The sequence below is a fragment of the Haliotis asinina genome, chromosome 7 (genome assembly GCF_037392515.1).
Source record: "Haliotis asinina isolate JCU_RB_2024 chromosome 7, JCU_Hal_asi_v2, whole genome shotgun sequence".
NCBI lineage: Eukaryota > Metazoa > Mollusca > Gastropoda > Lepetellida > Haliotidae > Haliotis > Haliotis asinina.
In genome coordinates, this window is record NC_090286.1 from 62,697,839 (window position 1) to 62,715,372 (window position 17,534).

A 17,534-nucleotide genomic window follows, 5' to 3' on the forward strand; every position below is an offset into this window, starting at 1 on the left:
GACTGAGTATTGCCTGATCACACAATATATTCTGGCAGTATTCTAATCTTACCATGCACGGAGTAGATATACTGATGTACAGATTGCTGCCATTCAGATGGAATATTGTGGGCAGTGGCGTAAATCAAGGTTTATTCACAACTAGGAAATCACGGATGCCTGTCATGGTGAAAGAATGTCAAGCAGAAACAATGGTAAAGCAGATTGGACACAATTTTCCTCCACAACAAATGCTACATCTGAAGTTCACCATAAATATATTCCAACACTCACATACTCAACCACAGATATATAATCAAAAGGATTTCCATATTTATACGAAACAGTTGCTATAAAAGCAGCATAACAAAATTATCTCCTTTCATCCCTGTCCGTGTGTTGATGTGTTGAAACCAATCAGATCACTGAGTGGGGTGAAGCAATACCTCAAGAAAGTCAGCTAGTGTGATGTGTGGGTTTCTAAACTCAGAGTCTAAAGCGGCATTACTTAGATAAGTCAGCTTCTGTGTTCATGAACACAGAGTCATGATTCCACTTAAGATGCAAAAGATATTTTTTATTAAAGTGAAACTGTATCCACGGTTTTCATGACTATTGTCTACTGAAGTGACACATAATCAATGGACAATCACCTGGTGAAAGTTTTTCCATGTAAGTTGGGTGGATATTATCATTTTAGTAGTTATCAGAGTTAATTAATGACATCTAATGCGTACTCATCACATTACTACTATCATTTTCAAAATATTTATCCTAACACTGAATGTGCTTAACTTAGCCCAGCTTTTTGTCAATGAAACACATCTACATTAGCTCTAAGGGCATTAGTATTCTCCTGAGATAGTAATAGCAGAGCTGTATTTTCAATCAAAATACTGCTGTGTCATTCTTGTTGTATTGGAAAGGGATTCGATTCCTTTTGTAAGCATCCTGTGCCACCTACTATCATGTAGGCCTAAAACACATTCTGAACAGATGTAGCATTGCTGTTGGTGGTGGTGGTGGGATTAACAGAACCAGTTACTCTAATAGAGGTGGTGGAAGCTGTAGCAGTGGTAGTTGTGGTAGTGGTAGTGGTAGTGGTAGTGGTAGTGGTAGTGGTAGTGGTAGTGGTAGTGGTAGTAGTAGCTATACTAGTAGTATATTATTACCAAAGTGGCAACAACTACTTCTATTACATCATGACAATTCTTGCAACATTCATAACCATTTGCCATAAGTTATTGCTGGAATGATACCCTTTTTCCTCAAATGGAGGTGTCTGTAACAGACAGGTAAGCTTCAGACAGGTAAATATTAACTAATTCAACAAGAGGGACTGGAGGTTAGTACATAAGAGTCACATGCAGACAGAAATTCCACTGTCACCTAGGTAGGCCAGTGTTACTTGAGGTCATCCTGTTCCTGTGACTCAGACACAGCCTTCAAACTATTCATGAAAATGCAGCATCCAAGTAAGTAGTAACAGCAATTTTTTTCAAACTACCGCAACAAAACACAACTTATGAGATCCCCATGTGGCAATGCCCAACATCAAACAATATGCACTAATAACTTAAGGTATTACGGAGAGTTATAACACCCCATATTGTCATGTTGGAAATAAGCACATATGCAAACTAGTTTGTTGAGTAAAACTGTTCCTGCCCCAGTAATTCCTGCTGGAGGCGGTACAGAAATACCTGGCGTAACAACATCATAGTGACTGGGAGTAATCAGGCAGAAAGCACAGTGATGGTGTAGTAATACAATCATGATCCCATTACTCCATGCAGACACGAAAGAGGGCAACACATTCACTGTACCTGTATCCTAACAACAAGGAGAACTTCATCAGAACGAGCTGTTTCAGCTTGCTAACTGTCAACTCAATAGGAAATACCCTTTTAGGGTGTGGTGTGTGGGCACCTACAACACATATTCTCTGTTGCTAACCCATGTACATCAAGCAGAAAAAGGTTGGCAAACATCAATCACAGATCATGTGATCTGATATTCATTTCTCAAACTGAATGGATCTTTCCAATATATCATGTAACAAGAAAGGCATTTGAATTGTTGAAAGGAATAATGTTGATGAAAGATGTAACATGGTAAAAGGTGAGTGAGATTTCATGTCTGATTGAACAGTTCTTCATGCTATATTCAGTCAGTTACCCAAGGCATACAATATTCAGTAAGTTACCCAAGGCATACAATATTCAGTAAGTTAACCAAGGCAAACAATATTCTGGAAGTTAACTAAGACATACAATAATCAGTAAGTTAAGTAAGGCATTAAATAATCAGAAAGTTAACCAGGCATACAATATTCAGGGAGTTAACCAAGGTATACAATATTCAGGAAGTTAACCAAGGCAAACAATATTCAGGAAGTTAACCAACGCATACAATAATCAGAAAGTTAACCAGGCATACAATATTCAGGGAGTTAACCAAGGTATACAATATTCAGGAAGTTAACCAAGGCAAACAATATTCAGGAAGTTAACCAACGCATACAATAATCAGAAAGTTAACCAGGCATACAATATTCAGGGAGTTAACCAAGGTATACAATATTCAGGAAGTTAACCAAGGCAAACAATATTCAGGAAGTTAACCAACGCATACAATAATCAGAAAGTTAACCAGGTATACAATATTCAGGAAGTTAACCAAGGCATACAATAATCAGAAAGTTAACCAGGTATACAATATTCAGGGAGTTAACCAAGGTATACAATATTCAGGAAGTTAACCAAGGCATACAATAATCAGAAAGTTAACCAGGCATACAATATTCAGGAAGTTAACCAAGGCATACAATAATCAGAAAGTTAACCAGGTATACAATATTCAGGGAGTTAACCAAGGCATACAATAATCAGAAAGTTAACCAGGCATACAATATTCAGGAAGTTAACCAAGGCATACAATAATCAGAAAGTTAACCAGGCATACAATATTCAGGAAGTTAACCAAGGCATACAATAATCAGAAAGTTAACCAGGTATACAATATTCAGGAAGTTAACCAAGGCATACAATAATCAGAAAGTTAACCAGGCATACAATATTCAGGAAGTTAACCAAGGCATACAATAATCAGAAAGTTAACCAGGTATACAATATTCAGGGAGTTAACCAAGGCATACAATATTCAGGAAGTTAACCAAGGCATACAATAATCAGAAAGTTAAGCAAGGTATACAATATTCAGGAAGTTAACTAAGGCATACAATATTCAGTAACTTAACCAAGGCATACAATATCCAGGAAGTTAACCAGACACACAATATTCAGGGAGTTATCCAAGGCATACAATATTCTGGAAGTTAACCAAGGGAAACAATATTCAGAAAGTTAACTAAGGCATACAATAATCAGAAAGTTAACCAGGCGCACAATATCCAGGAAGTTAACTAAGACATGCAATATCCAGGAAGTTAACCTCTTCCTACACAGTTGTTATTACACAGGCCGCCACTGTTAGCACTGATATCACCTGGAGAGGAATTCTGAGTGAATGTCTGAGCTTGTTCTGTAGTTCAACTTCCTATGGGCTATGGAAAGTCTCTTATGACTCAGTGAAGTAAGACATACATGATTTCAACAAAGTATACATCTCATAACCGTCAGAATATCCGGTGTTAACCTCTAAATAGGTTGCATGATTTGAAAACACATACCAACTATCTCTTTCCAAATCTGGTTGAATGAAAGATCATTCCAGTACGAGCAATGTGATCTGATTTTCACAAGACTGGTGTTTGGGGCTGTATTATGTAAGATAGATAGTGGAAGCCTGTGTGTGGTCAGCTTCAGGCAACAACTTAACGCAACAACTGGCAAAAGCTGGGATCAATGAAACATGCACTCACATACGCACTGACATACACACGCTCCAACGTACACATTCACATACAATCAGCATCAGGCACTATCCAAATAATAACATCAGCAGTCACTACAGACAATCAATAACCATATTCTATCAACAGTATCATGGCGGGCAAAGAATCTGCTTTGGAAAGGGTACATACTGAATAACATTTGACAGAAATATATAAAGATGAGTGGAACACTTAAAACCTCTGGCTTCTCAATGCAACCTTTGATGATGAATGTTCAAGTATTATTGATTTCAAACATAACAGGGCAAGATTTTGCATATGATTCAGTTCTCATGTGTCTTCAGTATGAAAAGTAAACATAGCCAGTGTTAATGACAGAGAGATTCAAGATGAACATTGAGTATTGTTAAGTTTTACAGTTCTGATCTGGAAAAGAACACTACCACCAGTTTCACTCAAGGTCAAACTTGTAGCCATGGAAATGCAAACAATATTTTATTCAGGTATCCAAACCTACCAAAAAGCACCACTACACCATCAGACCTATCTATCTTCCAAGTTTGGTGAAGAAATAGTGAAGTTCTGCTCCAGAAAAGAGCACAAGCACCAATTTCAGTCATCTATGATAAACCTAAAGCTTGGGAGATCAGACAAGATGACATCCTCAAAGCCAAAGCCAAAGTCATGTTTCCATGGAAGCCACAGAAAATAAAATTCACATGTGGGTCTAATCCCCCAAAGGCACATCTTGGGATCCTGCTAGACAGATGTACTAAGTATGATGAGGCTAGAATGTATAGTTTGGAAGCGCTGCTCAAGACAAGAGGACATCCTCAACATCAGGCATAGTCACAGTCTAAGTCAATGTTTCCATGGAAACTGCAAAACATAAAATCCATATCTGGGTCTATACCCCAAAGGGCACATCTAGGTATCATGCTTGACATGTGTACCAAGTTTACATTATCTTGAATAGTTCTGGAGATATGCTTCAGACAGTATTGTGGATGCACAGACAGATGGACAGACAGATGTACGGAACTCATTTTTATATCCCCCATAACTTCAAAATCTATCAAGCTGTTACAAAACATGTTTATCATTTTTCAGGCTAGACTTAAGAGTAGACCTCCCTCTACCGTAGTAACAAATGGACCCATCCCTTTTCTAAAAACTCTGGACCCTCCCCTGATCACAATCACCTCAGGTAAGCATCATCGTAGAGTCAATGTAATGATATCTCCTTAAGCCATTTCCTGGGAAAGCCAATTTTGATGATAAATTATTCAATCTTCAGTGAACTCAAAAAGAATTAGAAAACCTATTGCCTTCAAAAAACAGAGGAATAAAACAAAACTTTTGGAAATGATCTGTCTAGAACAATGTGTTGTAGCTGAAGCAGGAAGATCTGTACATTACTTGATCTAATTCCCACTGAACTTAGCACTTGGTAACACTATGATGTACTGGACACCAAATATCTCTAAAACCTATATTTACTTATTTGATAAAATGTCCATCAACTTCTTATTTCCTATCCATGATAAAGGTCAGAGTCATCGATGTACTGGATGGGCAATCACTTAATGAAGGAATGCTGTCACAGGCATGGACGAACAGGATGAATGGCCTCAGGAGAATTCATTCTCATGGTGGACCAAATTCGATCAGCATAGTTGAAACTTACATCACACATTATGCTGACACAGTGTATACAAGTGCATTTAGAACACCATATATAACATGTGAAACAGCAGACTTAATAGCTGATCATGCACAACAGCAGACAACAGCTGATAATTACCACAGCATGCACAACAGCTGATAATAACCCCATCATACAACTGCTGATAATATACAACAGCATGCACAACAGCTGATAATGTACACCAGCATGCACAAAAGCTGATTACTATCAACTTACAGCTGACAATGTACACGAGCATGCACAACAGCTGATTGTTGCATCATACACAACAGATGATGATACCATCAGCATGCACAACAGATGATGATACCATCAGCATACACAACAGATGATGATACCAACAGCATGCACAACAGATGATGATAGCAACAGCATGCACAACAGATGATGATAGCAACAGCATGCACAACAGATGATGATACCAACAGCATGCACAACAGATGATGATACCATCAGCATGCACAACAGATGATGATAGCAACAGCATGCACAACAGATGATGATAGCAACAGCATGCACAACAGATGATGATACCATCAGCATGCACAACAGATGATGATAGCAACAGCATGCACAACAGATGATGATACCAACAGCATGCACAACAGATGATGATACCAACAGCATACACAACAGATGATGATACCATCAGCATGCACAACAGATGATGATACCAACAGCATGCACAACAGATGATGATACCAACAGCATACACAACAGATATGATACCAACAGCATACACAACAGATGATGATACCAACAGCATGCACAACAGTTGATAATTATCACATCATACACAACTGCTGACTATGTAAAATAGTATATGCAACAGCATGTACAGCAATGTACAACAGCACGTACAAGAGACATATGCAAATCTTTCTATAATTTGCTAGCACAGACAGAAAAGTGATTTCTCAGCACAAAAATAATTATTTCACCAAAGAAAACTAAATGTCTTTTTCTTTAAAATCTAGGACAGAACATTTCATTCTGCTGTAAATTTCCCATAGGAATCTACTGCTGATCATTTGCCATCACAATAATATTTCGCTTGAGTATCAGGTTACTGGACCACTACTTGAGTCCTAGAGAACTGCATAATGAAAAACTTAAACATACAGGCACGCAGACACACACTCACATGCATGCACACAAAGTTGCTGTCAATGAAAATAACAATAAAATGTGACAGGCTACCAGACATGGCTTTATGATATCACAGAGCTGTATGAAACAATGCCTGGTGGTCTGTTGATATTTAAAATGATCTGTAGAGCAAAGTGTATAACCTCCACCATGGAAGGCTATAGTAAACAGAAGATAGCCCCTATTGGCAATAGGATATTCTAAACACGACTTTAAAGGCAGGACAAACATACACTAAGAACGTTTTCATAAAAGGGAAAAAAATATCCAAAGCAAATTTATCCATGTGTAATAAAACCCCTTTCTAAACATATCAGCATTAATCTATGTACTGTCACAAGGTTCAAGGCCTAATACAGGAAACTGGTGTACATCATCATGGAGAGAGGACTAGCCGACTCCAAAACATTCAGTTTTCCTGGATCTCATCTTCAGATGAAGGTATTTTAATTCCAAACAATCAATGAACATTTCAAGCTCACATTCACTGCTGGGTTATACAAGAAACTGGTAAAATATTTTATCTTGCTTTACCATCAGATAATTCACTACTTATCAACAAAGTTATGGATAATATTGTTTCATTAATAATTATTTTATTAGGTGATATATTGTTATAAAACTATGTCTTTGATAGGGAGGAATGTAAAATCATGCCATCACCAGCCTGCATGCATGACAATGTGTGAATCTCATTTTTAGTATTCAGTCTGGTTACTTTTGTTGCCACATTGTTGGACTATTGCTGGCACAATGTTAGACTGTTGCTGGTACATTGTTGGACTGTTGCTGGCACATTGGTTGACTATTGCTGGCACATTGGTTGACTATTGCTGGCACATTGGTTCACTATTGCTGGCACATTGGTCGACTGTTGCCGGCATATTGGTTGACTCACAGGCAAACTTTTGGTTCAAAAAATATTTTTCATGTCAAAATAAAATATCGCTACCATCAAAGGTACACTCCCATTTCCTCACTAGGTTGCGCTGGCAGGGGTAATGGAGGCGAAGAATTATCTGAATACCACAAGTTGCGCTTAAAATGCTGAATAAAACATCTTTCACGTGAGCAATTATTAACCACGGGGTTGGAAATCTGAATGCACAACCTAGTGAGGAAATGAGAGTGTACTTTTGATGGTAGCGATACTTTATTTTGACATGAAAAATATTTTTGGAACCGAGGTGAGGAAAGTGCGAGGGAAGAACCCTGGTCATTTTCTCTACGTTGCACAACATAATCTGCGCAACAGTTTGCCTGTGGTCGACTGTTGCTGGCACAATGTTAGACTGTTGCCGGCAAATTGTTGGACTATTGCTGGCACATTGGTCGACTGTTGTTGGCACAATGTTGGCCTATTGCTGGCACATTGGTCGACTGTTGTTGGCACATTGGTCGACTGTTGTTGGCACAATGTTAGACTGTTGCCAGCACATTGTTGGACTATTGCTGACACAGTGGTCAACTGTTGTTGGCACAATGTTGGACTATTGTTGGCACATTGGTTGACTATTGCCGGCACAGTGGTCGACTGTTGCTGGCGCATTGTTGGACTATTGCTGACACAGTGGTCGACTGTTGTTGGCACAATCTTGGACTATTGCTGGCACATTGGTCGACTGTTGTTGGCACAATGTTGGCCTATTGCTGGCACATTGGTCGACTGTTGTTGGCACAATGTTGGCCTATTTCTGGCACATTGGTCGACTGTTGTTGGCACATTGGTCGACTGTTGTTGGCACAATGTTAGACTGTTGCTGGCACAATGTTAGACTGTTGCCAGCAAATTGTTGGACTATTGCTGGCACATTAGTCGACTGTTGCTGGCACAGTGTTGGACTATTTCTGGCACATTGGTCAACTGTTGCTGGTACATTGTTAAACTGTTGCTGGTACATTGTTAAACTGTTGCTGGTACATTGTTATACTGTTGCTGGTACATTGTTATACTGTTGCTGGTACATTGTTATACTGTTGCTGGTACATTGTTATACTGTTGCTGGTACATTGTTATACTGTTGCTGGTACAATGTTAGACTGTTGCTGGTACATTGTTAAACTGTTGCTGGTACAATGTTAGGCTGTTGCTGGTACATTGTTAAACTGTTGCTGGTACAATGTTAGACTGTTGCTGGTACATTGTTAAACTGTTGCTGGTACATTGTTATACTGTTGCTGGTACATTGTTAAACTGTTGCTGGTACATTGTTATACTGTTGCTGGTACAATGTTAGACTGTTGCTGGTACATTGTTAAACTGTTGCTGGTACATTGTTATACTGTTGCTGGTACAATGTTAGACTGTTGCTGGTACATTGTTAAACTGTTGCTGGTACAATGTTAGACTGTTGCTGGTACATTGTTAAACTGTTGCTGGTACATTGTTATACTGTTGCTGGTACATTGTTATACTGGCATGCTGATGGATTATTGCAGTAGGTACCACCCAGCCATACTTATTCATACATTTGTCTGAAATATATTCTGGTGATATGATACATTCTTGAAAAATGATATACTAAAATGAAGATGACATTAACAATAACATCAAACTTTCACAGGATATATATGTCCCGATAAGACTTATGATAGACAATGACAGGTCTGATTATATCTATTCACGGACATAATGCCAAAAAGAAATATGACATTCTGCACATACATTCTCAGATTCAAACTTTCATATTACTGCTTTAAAGAAACTATTTGTGTCCATTTCAATACCATAGGTAAGAACTTGATATCAGCCCTACATTAAAATTCTAGGATTACGCTGTGTCAGTAAGTTGCTATATCAGGTGCACAACATCTTTGATGTTACTTAAAGAAAAAGGTCAAGACAGTTTGAAGAAAATGGCAGTGGCTTTGCTTTTTCCTGAAACCAATCTGAATCCTGAAAAAATTCATAAACACTAAATCACTATAAATCTTAATGTGCTTAATTGTGTATTTCTTTTAAAAAAATGAGGTCGTTTATTAACCACGTAACCTGCTTAGTTTAAGTTGCATGTTTTAGCAGTCAACAGTCAAGTTAATTCAGGGATGCATAAATGTTAAAATGTACAGAAAGCTACAATAGTTCATAAAATATTGGCATCAAGGTTATTGATGCTCTTTCCTTAGCAGTTATAAAGGGTTGTAAATCATGTGCCCTCCAAGGAGCTGGAATTCACAGGCATGAAATACTTTGTCAAGCATCAAAATCTGAGCAAAGAGACATTATACTACAAGCCCATGAGACAGGAAGCCAATCACTCAAAGGTCTCATAAGAATTCTGTATTATGTCGTCAAAGAGAATCTCGTACTAAGCTACAACAAATCTGTTACAGAATATGATACAGGGTCATGTTCTGTCTTAGATCACCATACTGGTGGGTAGCAGCTAATGAGACCAGCTTTTGTAGAATCAGTAATATTGTACATTGAAGTTAAGATGTCCTGTTAATTAATTCAGACTGCATAATCCCACTAATGTACTAAAGCAGAAACTGGAACTAGCATCACATTCTGTTTGTCAACTCAAACTACAAAAAATAGTTTTTGACATAATCCTCCACTGCAAATTATCACATCAAAATTAAAAACAATGAAAGTGAAGGTTATAACATGAAGTTAACCAAAAACAGTCAGCTCTGTAGCTGTTAAAACACAAAAATGTTTTCAAGACACTTTGACATTGATATGAATGTCATGGTCTATGAAATATACAAAAAGATACCTTACCGACATCTTAACAGGCTGAAATCTTCAAACTGTTGCCATGATCTTGAAAATTACTTAAAGGTCACCAAACGGACTTGAAACTGCACATTCCCTAGATGAGTCTTGGTGTCAAATATGGAAACAAATTCAGTAAATGGTTCTTTAGATATCTTACTGACAAGCGTAAAACATTAAAGTCCCATTTTGAACTTGACATGAAGGTCAAGGTTACCAAACCTGAAAAGGGCCTTTTGTATACTGTGAACCTAGGTATCAAGCATGAAAAGAATCCAGTCAATGGTTCTTAATATGTTCCAATTTGTATGTACGTATGAACCTACCTAATAATATATCTCCTGCATCAAGCTTAACACACAACGGGGGATAATCAGTTTAAGACAATTGAACTACTCAACAAATTAGTATGAATCCAAACTGCCATAAGACGGTCATGAACTAGTTTACAGAAGTGACAAAAGCCTATAATTTGCCTCTCCTTAAGGTCTCCTCCAACATCCTGCAGCCCTAAGGGGAGACTAGTACTGTCATGAAACCCATTTCCTTGTACCTATCTCACAGTACAGTGGGTCATTCCATCACAAAACTTGTCAATAATATCACCAGGATAATTCAACACATTTCAAGGACAAAACAACCTATACTGATTACCTTCAGTGGTTTGATTCTCTTTCTACTCTCTAAAATGATCAAAATGCTTGAGTTTACATAGCTGGTATGTTTAAAAAACAAGTGGACAATAGCCATTGTAAACCAAAAGTCACTGTGTTCTGTAATCTGATTGGTTGAAAAACATGATCAAATGGTATTAGATTCCCGGAAACTGCAAGACTATTCACTGCGTACTGACACGTAAGCAATTGTTTTGTTGCGTCAGCAACAGTGGTGACCTCATTCAAGTCATATTGTGACGTAAAGTTAGAATGACGTCACAAATGAGCAACTCCAGATGCTACCATGGGAACCAGCTGAAACAGCCAGCTGATGACACTTCACTGCTGTACCCCTACTCGATGAAGCATGGGAATATTTCATTTGAAACCTCCGGGTGACGCCGTCGGTTCCAAATGCATTCTCGTGCTTCAAATACTCAATAACACCCGGAAATTGGCCAACACATGATGTTTATCTCCTAATTCAAGCCTGCATTTTATGCCTGAGTGCATGCATGATGCACATGCATCTCCATTTTAGTGTTGTGTTTGTGCATACTCTTCCCTTTTCACAAAAATACAATACTGTATAAGGCAAAATAGCATAAACAACCATGATTCATGTTTTCCTCAAACTTGACTTCCAGTGTCAATTAAACAAGAGTCATCAGAAGATGACATATCCACCTGGTCCCAACATATTTGAAAGAACAAATCATGTGACAGTTACTTGATGTTTTTTTAGACTAAGTCAGACTTGTCTCCATGGAAATAATGAAAATATAAATGCCAGATAAATGTAAACAGCAAAAGGCACTACTTCAAGATCTGCCTCATATATCTGCCAAGTTTTGTTTAAAGATATCAAATGGTTTTGGAAAGAAGCCCACCCCTCTCTTTTGAGACTAAATCTGAATCGTTTCCATGGAAAATAAAAAACATCAAAAATCTGCAGATAGCAAAAGGCACCACTTTGAGATCTGCCTCACACATCTGCTGAAAGAAATTAAGAAGTTTTTGAGTTATGCTTTGGAAACAAAGCCCATCCCTCCTTGAATTGTTTCCATGGAAACCAGGAAAATAAACATGAGTCATCAGAAGATGATATATCCCCCGAACCACCACATCTTTGAAACCATGTGATAGTTACTTAAAGTCCAACTAATTTCAAATTGTTTCCATGGAAATCATGAAAATTATAAATGCCAAAATTCTTAAAAATCTTAAAAGGCACCACCTTAAGATCTGCCACCTAAATCTGTCGAGTTCTGTTGAAAGATTCCGAATGATTTCAAGTTGTGCCCTCGAAACAAAGCCCATGCCTCACTTTTGAGACTAAGTCCAAATTGTTTCCATGGAAACCGAGAAAAATATAAATGCCAAAAATCTGCAGATAGCAAAAGGCACCACTTTGGGATTTTTTCACGTATCTGCCAAGTTGTGTTGAAAGATTTTAAGAAATTTGAAGTTGTAAGTTAGATGGTTTTATTCCGCACACAACATAAGGGTACATCTGTGCATGCCATGTGCTTTCACTCGACCACCTTCGAACTGGGAAAAACAGGTGGTGCTGTCGCATACAATTCTGGTCATGCGCAGCTGTCGTGGAAGCATGTAAACATCCAGTTTTTACATACATCATGATAGTTAAAATGTGATCTGTAAATGAAACCCACCCGTCCCTTTTGAGACTAAGTACACATTGTTTCCGTGGAAACTAAGAAAAATAAAAATGCCAAATCTGTAAATAGCAAAAGGAATAACCTTAGGTTAAGTTTTTATTATATCTACCAATTTGGGTGTAAAAATATTGAATGGTTTCTGACTTATGCTCCGGAAAAAAAATGATTACAGATGGATGGACAGACGAAAGACCAGACAGACAAGGTGTCGACTATATCCCCCTTCACTACATGCCAGGGGAATAAAAAAACTCTCCACTGATACCTACTTGTCACTTTCAATGTTTCAGCATTTCTCTGGACTTCCAGTATATGTTTTATCTGGTTGTTATATTAACACAGAATGCAAACTTCAGACATGGAGATAGTCTCTGCCTGGGGAAAGTCTCTGACTAAACATTTACATCTGTCTCTGTTCTCCAAAACTTCACACACTCGGAAATCTAGTACTGATGTTTAGAAGGATTTTAAGCAGTTGAAAAATGATTATCTTGCAATACACTTGCAATTTCATAAACTACACTTAACAAGAGTCATCAGAAGATGACATATCCCCCGGGCCCTAACATATTTGAAAGGACAAATCATCTGAGAGTTACTTCAGTCTTTTTAGACAAGAAACCCAGCTGTCCATTTTGAGACTAAGTTTGAATTGTTTCCATGGAAACCAGGAAAAATAAATATGCCAAAACTTTATAAATAGCAAAAGGCATGACTTTGTAGTCTGCCTCAATTATCTATTTATATTAGTTTTGCAGAAAACTATTGAACAGTTCTTGAGTTCTGCTTTGGAAACGAGGCCCATCCCTCCATTTTGTGAAAATGTTTCCAAGGAAACCAAGAAATTCATAAATTACAAAAACCTGTAAATACCAAAAGGCACCACTACGGGGTGTGTCACACATGTCTACCAAGTTTTATGCAGTTTTTGAGTTTTGCACCGGAAATGAAACACACCTCTCATTTTTTAAACTATGTCCAAAACATTTCCATGGAAACCAAGAAAATAAGAAATCCCCAAAACCTGTAAATAGCAAAAGCCACCACTTTAGGTTCTGACTGATATATCTACCAGGTTTTGCAGAAAAATATTGAATGTTTTTTGAGTTGTGCTCTGGAAACGAAGCCCATCCCTCCATTTTGCGACTAAGTCTGAAAAGTTTCCATTGAAACTGGGAAAATGATAAATCACCAAAATCTATAAATAGCGAAAGGCACCACTTTAGGGTCTCCCCTACATATCTGGCAAGTTTTGCAGAAAGATATTTAGCAGTCTTTGAGTTGTGCTCCGGAAACGAAGCCCATCCCTCCATTTTAAGACCAAGTCCGAAACGTTTCCATGGAAACCCAGATAATTATAAATCACAAAAGCCTGTAAATAGCAAAAGGCAGCATGTTGGGGTCTGCCACACATATCTACCAGTTTTGCTGACAGATATTAGGAACTTTTTGAGATGTGCTACGGAAAAGAAACACACCTGTCACTTTTGAGAAAAAGTCCGAAACGTTTCCATGGAAACCAAGAAAATGATAAATCATAAAAACCTGTACATAGCAAAAGGCACCACTTTAGGTTCTGATTGATATATCCACCAAGTTTTGCCGAAATATATAGAATGTTTTTTGTGTTCTATGGAACGAAGCCCACCCCACCATTAGACTATCACCAAAATGTTCCATGGAAAAACAAAAAAAAAATAAAAATGCCAACACTCTGTAAATAGCAAAAGGCAAAACTACAGGTTGAGATTATTATATGTATCGAGTCTGGTCTAAAATATTGAAAGGGTTCTGAGTTATGCTCTGGAAACAAAATGATTACGGACGGACAGATGGAGAGACTGACGAGGCATCGACTATATACCCCCCGCATTACATGCAGGTGAATAAAAATCCTTATCCACTGTAACATGAATCAAGTAACCAGGGTTGAAGGCCAGCAGCTTACTCTTCACGCACAATCTCGATCAGCTCATGGATGTTATGTTAGATGACATGATATCTATTGCTATTGCCTCAGTGTATCATTATTATTATTACAAGTCAGCATTATGAAAACAATTCTTCATATCATAAAGAAGGCAGTATTTCAAAGTCTTCAGTGCTCTTCATTTATACTGACATCAGATTAAGGTCACTGGGTATTTTCTATTGAATTATGAAAAAATGTCTTCTTAAATGTTTGAAAGCTATTGTGGCACATGTCCAGCACATAAAAGTGTGACAAATGTGGAAAAAATACCAGCAGACATTCATATGAATATATCTGATAAACCAAATCGCAATATTTTAAAGTGTGACTTTTCCAAAGTGGCTAGAAAGAGGCATATATGAAACCATCATCTGTGGGAGTTCAGTTTTATGTCAGCACTATTCAGGCTTTACAGCATCAGTCTGATCAAAAGTATGAACACCAGTCTACCCAAATGGGATATGATCACACTGTCAACCAAGCCTGACCACCCAATCCCCTTAATATCCTGTCAAGACAAGCATGGGCTACTGAAAGTCAATTCTAACCCAGAAGTGTATGGGTCCCATCATGTGAACAGATATATGCCTATCATTTCATCAGAGATACTTATAGAAAGATGTCTGTTTACCTAGCCATCAAAAAAGCACAAAAGGGTCTGTGATTCCTAATTCCCTTAGACGGTTTGTAACGTCTCTCTCAGGATCGTCAAGAGTGCTGTCTGGATCCTCTTCTAATTTCAAGTCTCTTACACAGGTTGCTAACGCAATAAGTACATCTTTCTTGTGTCTGGAGGTGGTAATGCCGTATTTTTTCAGAAACTGTTTGAGTTCGGGCACTTTCCAGTTCTTGAAATCCATTTTTCAGAAAAAAAATACTCGAAGAAAAGCTACTTGCTACTGTACGGAAGCCATTTTGAGCAGATTGCGTGTCCTTTGTCGCGTCACTGGCAACGGTTGCTATGGAAAAGCGGCGAGAATATCGTGAGATCTCGTGAAGCGGAAAATGGACTATTGTAAAACACATGATGCTGCTGAAGTCCTCCCTCAGAACACAGTATTGTAATGTATCCCTATAAGACTTATAGGCATGGACTGAGGTACTCATTTCCCAGTGATGGACGGGCATATTCATATTACATTTCAAATTACATGTGGTTCTGTCAGAACCTTGAACATTTCATTAAAATATTTTCTCCGTAACATATTGTATTTAAACACATATGGGTTATATATTGGAATAATAATTCACAGAAAAATTCATTATTATCTATAACCACTTCCAGTGACACATCAAGATTCAGATATTAGGAAAATACGAACATGATGAATATAGAATATTAGTTTCATCGTGATCAGTATCTTAGGGAATGACAACAGTTTAAAGTAATAAAAACTCATCTCACTAACATGTTATTCAAAAAGGTATAGGTTATGACTGCATAGTTTAAAAACTGTTCCTACAAGAATTCTTGCCAAAGGTAATAAGGACTCGTCTCTAAGACACATATTTAAACCACTGAATTTGTCTGTTTAAATCTTCAGATGCAAAGAAATATGGCCACACAAAAATACACCTGTCTTCATTTTTAATTTACTCCTGCAAATAACAATAAGCACAGTTGATTATAGCAAGCAATGCCCTCATCATTCCGAAAAATGTCTCTGTACATGTATACTCTATATTAGTATATTCTCCTGTTTTATAGGAGTCATCTACCCACACAAAACCTGAATGTACATTATGGTATAGGAGTAACAGAACTGCCTCAAGGGGGATGAAGCATTACTGTTGACAAACCATACAACATACAACTTAAAAATACCAAACTCTTTTACTACAACATCTCAAACTGCTAAACGGATTTGAATTGAAGGCACAAAAGCCAATATAAACGAGAGTCATCAGGAGAGGACATATCCCCCCAGCACCCAAATGTTTGAAAGGACAAATCATCTGACAGTTACTTATTGTGTTTCTAGACTAAGTTTGAATTGCTTCTATGGAATTCATGAAAAATATAAAAGCCATATATCTGTAATCAGATCTGTCTCATATATCTGCCCAAATCTGTTGAAAGATATGAAATGGTTTCCAGCTCTGGAAACGAAGTCCAAAACATGTCCATGAAACAGGAGAAAATAATAAATCACAAAAACATGTAAATAACAAAAGGCACCACTTTGGGGTTTGCCACACACATCTACCAAGGTTTACAGACAGATATCAAGAACTTTTTGAGTTCTGCTCCAGATATGAAACCCACCTCTCACTTTTGAGAATGGAAACCAAGAAAATATTAAATCACAAAAACATGTAAATAACAAAAGGCACCACTTTGGGGTCTGCCACACACATCTACCAAGTTTTACAGACAGATATCAAGAACTTTTTGAGTTCTGCTACGGATATGAAACCCACCTCTCACTTTTGAGAATGGAAACCAAGAAAATATTAAATCACAAAAACATGTAAATAACAAAAGGCACCACTTTGGGGTTTGCCACACACATCTACCAAGGTTTACAGACAGATATTAAGAACTTTTTGAGTTCTGCTACGGATATGAAACCCACCTCTCACTTTTGAGAATGGAAACCAAGAAAATATTAAATCACAAAAACCTGTACATAGCAAAAGGCACCACTTCATGTTCACATTGATATATCTACCAGGTTTTGCCGAAAAATATTGAATGGTTTCTGAGTTATGCTCCGCAAACAAAATGATTACGGACAGACGGATGGACAAGGTGTGAACTATATCTGTGCAACTATAACTAACAGTTTGAACTTGTGCTGGCACATTGTT

General features: G+C 37.6%; 1 protein-coding gene across 1 annotated transcript in view; it reads right to left on the reverse strand.

The window, feature by feature from the left end:
- The window catches only part of LOC137290745 (aminopeptidase O-like), a 91,952-nt gene that overhangs the window by 25,284 nt on the left and 49,134 nt on the right, over nt 1-17,534 (reverse strand). The gene's annotated exons all lie outside the window — the stretch shown is intronic.